Source organism: Canis aureus, chromosome 11 (genome assembly GCF_053574225.1).
Source record: "Canis aureus isolate CA01 chromosome 11, VMU_Caureus_v.1.0, whole genome shotgun sequence".
Taxonomy (NCBI): Eukaryota; Metazoa; Chordata; class Mammalia; order Carnivora; family Canidae; genus Canis; species Canis aureus.
In genome coordinates, this window is record NC_135621.1 from 68,578,537 (window position 1) to 68,588,500 (window position 9,964).

The following is a 9,964-nucleotide window of genomic DNA, read 5'->3' on the forward strand; positions in this document are numbered from 1 at the left end:
CAGTCTTTACAGCCCAGAGAGAAAGGTACCTTGCAAATATGATTCACGCTGACTGCTAGAGACCTTCTACTTGGAGAAGGAAGGAATTCATTTCTTCCATTCTTTCAGTACTCAGACTCAGCTGGCTCATGTAAGAAGATAGAACATTAGCAGTGTTGGAGGGATTGATACAGTAGCTATAGGAAAGCTCAATGTGAAGGAGAGATGGGCATGGAAATGTCAAAGATCTATTAAACTAGTTGTCAGGAGACCTAAATTCTAGTTTAGAGTCTGCCACTAACTATCTATGATGCCTTGGCAAATAAGTATCTTACTTCTCAGTGCATCGGATGCCTGATTCTTAGAGAGGTGGGGAGGGGGGGTTGGATTGAGAATGGAAAGTCTTTTCCTTCCTAATAAATAGGGTCATAATGATGATCCAGTAGGGTAACAATCATGAAAGGACTTGGAAAGTATAAAATATATAAATTCAAGATATTATTAATGTATAAAGTTTAATGGACATGGAAGTCAAAATTAAGGGATGTATAAGTCTTATTTAGGAATATACCTCATCCAAAGCTGGAGAAAAGAAGTGTTAGCTGAGTAGATATTGGGTTTTGGTGGACATTTGAGAGAGAAAAACATGTTGGAAGTTGCTTGAAGGTTGCTCTGACATCTTAGTGTCAACCAATTTGGGAGCTGGAAAAAACCAGAACCCTTATAGCCAAACCTTTTCATTTTACCAACTCGGAAATCACAGCAAAGAGGATTGGACTGCCCAAGGCCGCACAGCCAGATGATGGCAGAGCAAAGAAACCCAGGTCTTGCAGATGCACACAGACTCCTGCCTTCACTATCCGACCTTGGAAAAAAGCATGCTGTCAAAAGAAACAAATGTGAATTAAGAAAGTTCCTGAAAATCTCTGTGTTGCTGTGGGAAAATAAGAAGAGGTAAATGGATAAAGTGCCAGACATTGGCACATGAGATCACAAGACAATAAAAACCAGGATTAACAACCAGGAACAAAAGCTTGTCACATCTCTGGAGGGCTCTGATGAGAGACATGCTGGGACTTAGCAACCGGCTGTTGGGGACTGGGAAGAAGTGGTAAAAGACAGGACTAGTGTTGGAAGCTTTATTCGATCTGAAGAGTTGGTCCCATGGGGAGGAGGCCACCAGCACAAAAAGTGTAGTAAACAGTCTCCCACTGGGCATTTGCTAACATTTGGGGGGATTTGGAGCCGGAGGACATGGCATAGCGGCCGTAGCATCCAGACAGCAGTGAGGCCTGAAGTCAGGAAGCCGACAATGTCATGGTTCTGGGTGGTCCATCTGCTTTGGAATAAGACCCCAGCCAGCAGCTGGAGTTACCAGAAACAGGGTCCAGCTCTTAGGGGAAGAAGCTTACGAGAACTAGAACTGTCTCTAGCATACGTTGGGTACAATAATGAGGAACAAGGCAAGATGTCCATCTTGGAGCCAAAGGAGCTGAGGGTTCAGGGAAGGCTAGTCACAACAGAATGGCTGGAGTATAGATCATGGGGACTGGGGACAGAGGGAAGAAGGCACAAGAGGACTGAGATTGTCCCTAGTTCCACTCAGGACTCCTCGCTTAGGACTGGAGACTAGTTCTACTGTGGTTTGAAGCACTAGTGTCTTAGGTCAGTCTGGTTGGCTGAACGACTACAACTTGAAAGTCTGTAGATCGCTACTGAGATATATGAAGAATTCAGGGCCTAAGATAATTGCAATCAATTTTTTTTCTCAATTGTGCAAGGACCTAATTTCAGATTATTCTCTAGGTTCTAAATACTATGAGGTCAGAGACTATGTCTATTTGTTTGCCAGGCTCCCTGCATAAGGCCAAACACATAGTAATCATTCAGTAAATATTTATGGGGAAAAAATGAGTAAATATCCAGAATGTTCTCTTCCTTTATTGGCCACTCCAATATTATTTCTCTAATATTATGATCTGACCAAACACTGATGATTCGCACCCTGCATGCTTCTTAGAGTTGTGCAGATCTGTAGCTAGAGCGGACTTGGAACTATGGTTTCAACAGAGAACTTAACTGAAGTGACCATGTGGTTGGGAGGGGAGGCTATATGCCCTTTCCTTCACCATCTTTTTTGTCCCTTTTCTTACTCAAAGATTTCAGAGAGTTTAAAGGAGACTGTAGGAGAATATAAATTTAGAAAAAGGAGAACAATACCAAATGCTTGAGCAAATACATATTTTCTCTTTAGTGTTATCAACACAGAGGTATCAGGAAAGAAGAAATAGTTCAGATTCAAAGAGCATGTCAGTGACTTATATAATGACTGAGTGTCTCAGGAAGCAAAATTAATTAATTAATTAATTAATTAATTTATTTATTTATTTATTTATTCAGTCATCCACTCATTCATTCTCTATGCCTTAATTTCTCCATTACAAAATCAGGATAAAAATAATAACTATCTTCTAGGTTGTTGTGATGAATAAAAGAGTTTATAAATATAACAAAACATTACAAGGAGTTCCTGGCACATAGTAAATCCTCAGGGAAGCTTAGCTGTGATCACCATCATTTCCATCATCACCACCATCACCATCATAGTCAACTCACTTATACAGACAAGAACATACCTGAAGACTGAGAGCTCCCTGAGGGCAAATGTTGTGGCACAGTTACTGTTATATTTCTATCAGTTGGTATAGAGCTCAGCATGAAGTGGGTGCTCAAGAAATGTTTGTTGATTTGTTGAGAGCAAAGAGAGCCTCCATTCTGGTGCAAGTCTGGTGGTGAGGAACAGAATTTACTGTGAGATAGGCACCAGGCCCTGCCCAAACTCTCTCCATTATGGAAAAAAACTTTCAACTTTCCTATGAAGTAAAAACAAAACTTTGATCTTCAAAAAGAATTACAGAGTGATGGAAATGGTCAAAATGAAAGTAACAGTAACATTTATTTTTTTCTAATCTTTAAATGCTCTAAAATTAACCGTCTAAAAAAATAGGAGCAATGTATAAAAGTATAAAATAGTAATGTAGTCAAAATACAGGGTATTATTGGTAAAAGCATAGACACATAGATTAATAGACTAGAATAGAGAATCCAGAAATATAACCCTACATATGTGGCCGATTTATTTTTGAAAAAGCTACAGAGGCGATTCAATGGTAATACCACCACAAATTCTCACCTAGGATTATTATAATAGTACCATATGAGGGCTTATCTTAGTAAAACTGCTTAAAATTAAAGCCAAAAGGAAAAACCTGGAAAGGAACTGGAGGCAGGAAAAAGGATTGATCTTTAAAAGGACAACAATAAGATTTATGATTGACTCTGAAACAAAAAATCTGGAAAATAGAAGATAATGGAATGACATATTTAAGTGTGAAAATAGCTGGAGACCTGGAATCTATATCCATATAAAATATTTTTCAAAAATAAATACAAGATACTTTTAAAATTTTGGTTCGGATCTAGAAGGATTCAAAGATTGTTATTACCACAGTAACAGTAAGAATAATAACAATGAAAATCATGTTCTTGTTATTTTATTTTTTTAATCTTATTTAAAGATTTTATTTATTCATGAGAGACACAGAGAGAGGCAGAGATGTAGGCAGAGGGAGAAGCAGAGAGCCCCATGTGGGACTTGATCCCAGGACTCCAGGATCATGCCCGGAGCCAAAGGCAGGAGCTCAACTGCTGAGCCACCCAGGCATCCCATGTTATTTTAACCAGTTAGCAAATAATACTACAAATAAGAAATCTTTGATAAGCTGAGTTTTAATGGGAAATTATTTCTTCATAACAGAGCAAAATCCATGGCAGTTCCCATACTTAAATTATGACCATTCTGGGGACAAATGGATGGAAGAACTGGCCTCCCATAATCAGAGAGATTTTGCATGGATGAGGAAAAATCAGATGAACCTTGGAGTACTGTTTAACTTGGCAAAACATATTGGAATCCAGAAAACTGCCAAATGCAAAAACAAATTTGTTAAATCTGACAAATAATTCCTCTTACCATATTTCTGAGTTTTTACCAAGAAAGCAACAGTGGAAGGGGTTTGGAAAGCTAATATCACTCATTTCCACAATGATTGGATTCTTAGATCCTTGAATTCAAAGGCAAATCAAATCTATCTTGAATGGCAGCATAAATCCCTCTCAGTTCCAATACTGAAAAGATCATGAAGATACCTACAAAGGAAATTAGGGGTTGAGCTTTTCACAGGTGAACTCAATATAATTAAAACTGTTATTCAGTTCAGTTCTAGGAGAAATCCAGATGATCAGCCCTTAACCCTAACTACCAAACAAGGGAAAGGGATTTCAGTCTCTGATAAATAAACAAAACAAAACAAAATAATATTATGCTTTTGTCTCCACTATTCTTTGGTTCACATATCTGGAATAAAATTCTAAAAGTGTAAAATTTTCCAAAAGCAGGAGAATGTAACAATAATTAAAAGAAAACATAGCCAATAAAAGCAGAACCATGGATGACAATTACTGAAATTAGTAGACAAAAACTTTTAAACATATATATGTTAAGGAATTTAACAGGAAAGGTAGATATAATGGGTGAAGAGAGAAAGTATTTCAGGAAAGCATTATAAAAAAGAAATGTAAACGTTTTAACTGAAAAATACAATTTCTGGGTTATATTGAATATGTTCATAACAGATTGGACACTGTATAATATAGGTACAATGAGTTTAAAGGCATCAGTAAAATTATACCAAAGAAGGACAGGATAAAGGATTAAAAAAAGAAAGGGACAGAGCACCAGTAATCTTTGAGATGATATCAAGTGGTCTAGTGTACATATAGTAGATGACCTGGAAGAAGAGGAAAGAAAGAATAAGGAAGAAAAATGTATTTGAAGAAATAATTGCCAAAGTTTTTCAAGTTTAATAAAAAAAAAAAAGGCGGGATCCCTGGGTGGCGCAGCGGTTTGGCGCCTGCCTTTGGCCCAGGGCGCGGTCCTGGATATCCAGGATCGAATCCCACGTCGGGCTCCCGGTGCATGGAGCCTGCTTCTCCCTCTGCCTGCGTCTCTGCCTCTCTCTCTCTCTCTCTGTGTGCCTATCATAAATAAATAAAAGTTAAAAAAAAATAAGAAGAAAAAGGAAAAAAAAAAAAAAAAGCTTCCAGATCCAAGAATTTCAATGAACTCTAAGCAGGATGAATAAAAACAAACAAAAACCATATCTACAGATCCCATTATCAAATTGCTGAAAACCAAAGATAAATAACAAGTTGCAAAGTCAGCTAGAGGAAAAGAAGATGAATTAAAAGAAAAATGATTGACTTCATATAAGAAATGACACAAACCAGAAGACATCTCCAAAATACTAAAAAACAAAGCAAAAACATACCAAACTAGAATTATATATCCAGTGAAAATATTTTTTTCAGAAACAGAGAAGTGGAATAAAGCAATTGCCAGATAAATAAAAACAGAGAATTTATCACCTGAAAATCCATGCTACAAAAAAATGTGTTACAGAAAGACCTCAGGCTAAATGAAATACTAAATAGAGAATTAAATCTACAGGAAGGGATGAAGAACAGCAGAGGTGGTAAAGTTGTGGGTAAATCAAAACATATTCTTTCTTCCTAATAAAAGGCAATTGTTTAAAGCAATAATAATAGTAATAAGGATATTTATTATTAATTAATATATTAACAATTGTGTTAATAATTATTTATTCTTATTATTTGGGGGACTTATGTATAAAAGCAAAATATAATAAAGCAGTAGCCTGAAAAATGGGAAGGTGGTAAATAGATGTATGCTGATACAAAGTTATAATACTTGAAGTAATACAACATTAATTCAAGATAAGACTTGATAAGGTAAAACTGATAATTTAAGAATGTATATTTAATTCTTAGAGAAATCATTTTAAAAATTGAAACAAAGATGTATAGTCAAAAGAAAACCTAAAACAAGGAACATAAAAATAAGGAACTGATAGAATAGGGAAATATCACAACATGATAGACTCAACCAAACCAACAATTGTAATAAATGCACTGCATTGCAAAACATTGCAATTAATAAGTCGAAATTTTTAGACTTATAAAAATGCAAACTTCAACCATACACTGTTTGAAAGAAATGCGTTTTAAATACAACCATATGGACTTTTTAAAATAAAAGGGTCGGACAGGTCTATCATAGAAATGCTCATCACAAAAAAAGTTACGATGACTATCATTATCAGACAAAATAGATTTCAGGGGAAAAAAAGGTATTACCAAATACAAAGAGGTATATTTAATGACAAATGGGTTAATTCATCAGGAAGCTATAGATAAGTATGTTCCTAATAACAAAGCTTCAAATTATGAAAGTCAGAAATTGACAGAAAATAAATGACAAATAAATAAATCCACAACTGAGTTGGGGATTTTAACACTCCTCTTTCAATACTTGATAGAGCAAGTAGAAAAGTAATCTGTAAAGATATAAGCCCTGTACAATAACATGAACCAATCTGACATAACTGATATCGATAGAACACTAGAACCAATAATTGCAGAATCCACATTTTTTTCAAGTATAAATAGAACCATCCACAGTTTCATTGGCTAAAAAATAAGTCTCAATGAATTTCAAAGAATTAGCATCACAAGAAATGTGTTCTCGGACTATAATGTAATTCAGTTAAATGTAGAAATCTAAAATATTCCTACATATTTACAAATCAATAAACTTCCAGATAAGCCATAGATAAGAAGCCACAGTAAAAATTGTGACATATTTTAACCTGAATAATATAATATAACTTATTACTCTCTGGAGGAATACTGAGGGAAAGTCATAGCTTTAAATGCTTATTTTAGAAAAGAAAAATAATGTCTATATCACTGACCCAAGCTTCCCATGTAAGAAGAGCAAATTAAACCAAGTGTAAGCATTAAGAAAAAGATAATATAAATAACAGAAGAAAATAATAACATAGAAATCAGACAAAGAATAGCAAAGATCAACAAAACCAAATATTAGCTCCTTAAAGGATCAACAAAATTGATATATCTCTAGTCAAAATAAAATAAGAAATAGAATAAAATTAAAAAATAGAGAAAACACAAGTTTTCAATTTCAAGAATGAAGAAAAAAAACATTGCCACAGATCTTACAGACATTAAAAAAATAACCAGGAAATTTTATTTGCCAATGAATAGAGCCAACTTAGAAGACATGGCCAAATTCCTTAAAAACACAATTTATGACAATTGGCTCAAGAATAGCCATGATTGTTCCATTTCTGTTTCTAAAAATTGCATTTGAAATTAAAAACTCGCCACCACCACCACCACCACCAACAAAGCAAAAACCTGAGCCTATGCAGCTTAATTAAGTTCTATCAAACATGTAAATAAGAAGTAATATCAAACTTCCTCAGAAAAAAAGGAGGAAAGAAACAATTCTAAATTTATCTTATGAACCCAGAATAAACCTGATACCAAAGGATGATGAGAACAGTACAAGAAAAAAATTAGGGTAACATTTCTCAGGGACATAGGAGCAAAAATATTTTTTAAATTTTAGCAAAATGAACCGCATAATATATAAAAAGCATAATATGTTATAACCAAGGAGATTTACTTCAAGAATGCAAGTTTGGCCTAACATTAAGAAACCAGTCACTGTAATTTATCATTTAATAGCATAAAGGAGAAAAACATTAATTTCAATATATGTAGAAAAAATATTTGAGAAGATTCAACATCTATTCATAATAATACCTCCTAGAAAACAAGGACTAGAAGGAACCTTCTTCTATACGATAAAGACTGGGATATTTCTATGTTGGTGTACGTGCACACATAAACATATACACATATTTTAAAAGCTACAGCTAGCATTATGATTAGTGATAAAACATTGAATATGTTTTCCGTAAGAGAGAACAAGGTAAGAAAGGCTGTTCTCATTACTGCAAACTAATTAGTTAATTAATTTTAAAAATAAGATACTAAAATTGAGAAGTAAAAAGTAAAATCTTCTTTTTTCAGAGATTATGAGACTATTTATGAAGAGAATCCAAAGAAATTAAAAAAATAAAACCTGTTAGGAGTAAGAATTGAATTTAGCGATGCCACAAGGTCAGTATGTAAAAATCAATTGCATTTTTATTTACTAGCAAAAAAAAAATAGATGGAAAATGAAATTTAAAGAACAATGCCATAATCAATTGAAATTTTAAAAATATGATATTATTTAGGAATAAATTTAACAAAACCAGTGTAAGCCATTTATTTTGAAAGCCTTAAACATTGCTGAAAACAATTTAAAAAGACCAAAGTAAACGACCTAAAATGAAAAAACAATAGGAAAATGAACAAATATGGTATTCATACAATGGAATACTACACAACTAATAAAAAGAATAAAATTCCTGCCACGTGTCTCAGCAAGAAATACAAGATTATAGTATAGAAGTCAGACACTAAAGAGTGTATGTACCTAAATCTTTTTATATAAAGTTGAAAAAAAGCAAAATGAAATTATGATAGACTTCACGAAAGCAACTATTTTTGGGGGATAATGACGAATGGAGGCATGAGGGGGGACTTTGGTGTTTGCTGCTAATGTTCTAAAGCTTGATCTTGATAAATCAAGATTTTGAACTAGATGCACAGTGATGTTCACTTTGTAAAACCTCATATAACTGTGCACTCGAGGTTTGTGCACTTAAGTTACACATATTATACTTAAATTAAAAAATTAAAGAGGAAATACCCTCTGTAGACAACGAGCCGAGGCAGAGAAGCCACATACAGAGCCCACGGCTCAGCTGAGGACTCAACTGCCAGACACATGAGTAGAAAGGTCTCTAGATGATTCCAGGATTCAGCCTTCATGCAGCAAAGGCAAACTCTTGCTTTGTTCTGTCCAAATCTGTGACCCACAAAAACCATAAGAGATGATAAAATGATTGTGGTTGCGGAGTGATTGTTTTGCAATAAAAGTAGCTGTAGGAGCATCAGCTGGCACTGCCACTAGCAATGTGTGAAAATGACTCTTTCGCTGTACCTACCCCTGCAGCCAAGGTCACCATCTTCAACAATCTTTGCTGATTTGATTGCAGAGAAATAATGCCACACTTTCTTCTATTTTGGTGAAGTTGGACTTTTTCCTACATGTAAATTAACGAAGTATATATATTTTTTATTCCTTTGGGATTCCTAATGGTTTATATCCATTGTCCATTTACATTTTGGGAACACTATGCTTTAAGTCACAATTTACGTGGATTCCTTATGTAATAAAGATTTAAAAGGCCTTTGGGGTTTTTGTTTTTGTTTTTGTTTTTTCAGATGGGGGGAAAAAGTTAAAGAACCAGACACGAAATCTGTATGAGACTCAGAACACTGAACATTTGGCCAATTGCAGTAGAGCAGCTTGTTTTCTCCTTCACTGATTTGCTGAATGGTGTTCAGCCCTTGGTGTGACCTTGGTTTCCAACAGTAGGCGTATCCCCAAGAGGATATTAAGCTAATGGTGATGATAGGAGGCTCTGTGATTCTTAGGAATAAGAATAAGATGCTTTGCGAAGTATTTGGTGAACACGGGATGACTTGAGCATAAGGAAAATGACTCAGTTGAGAGTTTGGCTTAATATTTAAATAGTGTTCAGCATTTTTCCATAAATTACCACTTAGGGCGGAGGAAAACAAATGTATGATAGAGGAATCTAGAGCAGAGCTTTTTCCATGAAATCTTCGGTTCCAGCCTTAGGATTCGTGCAAAGTTTGTATTCCATTTTTTTTCATGTTTGTATTAATGTGAAAGAAATATTTTCGCCCAAATCTTTGAGAAAATTGGAACCCAAAGGGAGAAATGTCATGCTTATATTAGGTTTTTAACATCCCAAACACACTGCCATATCCACCTGAAGACACTTGTACCACACTTTGGGAAGCACAGAATGCTGCTACACAACATAAACAGAACTAT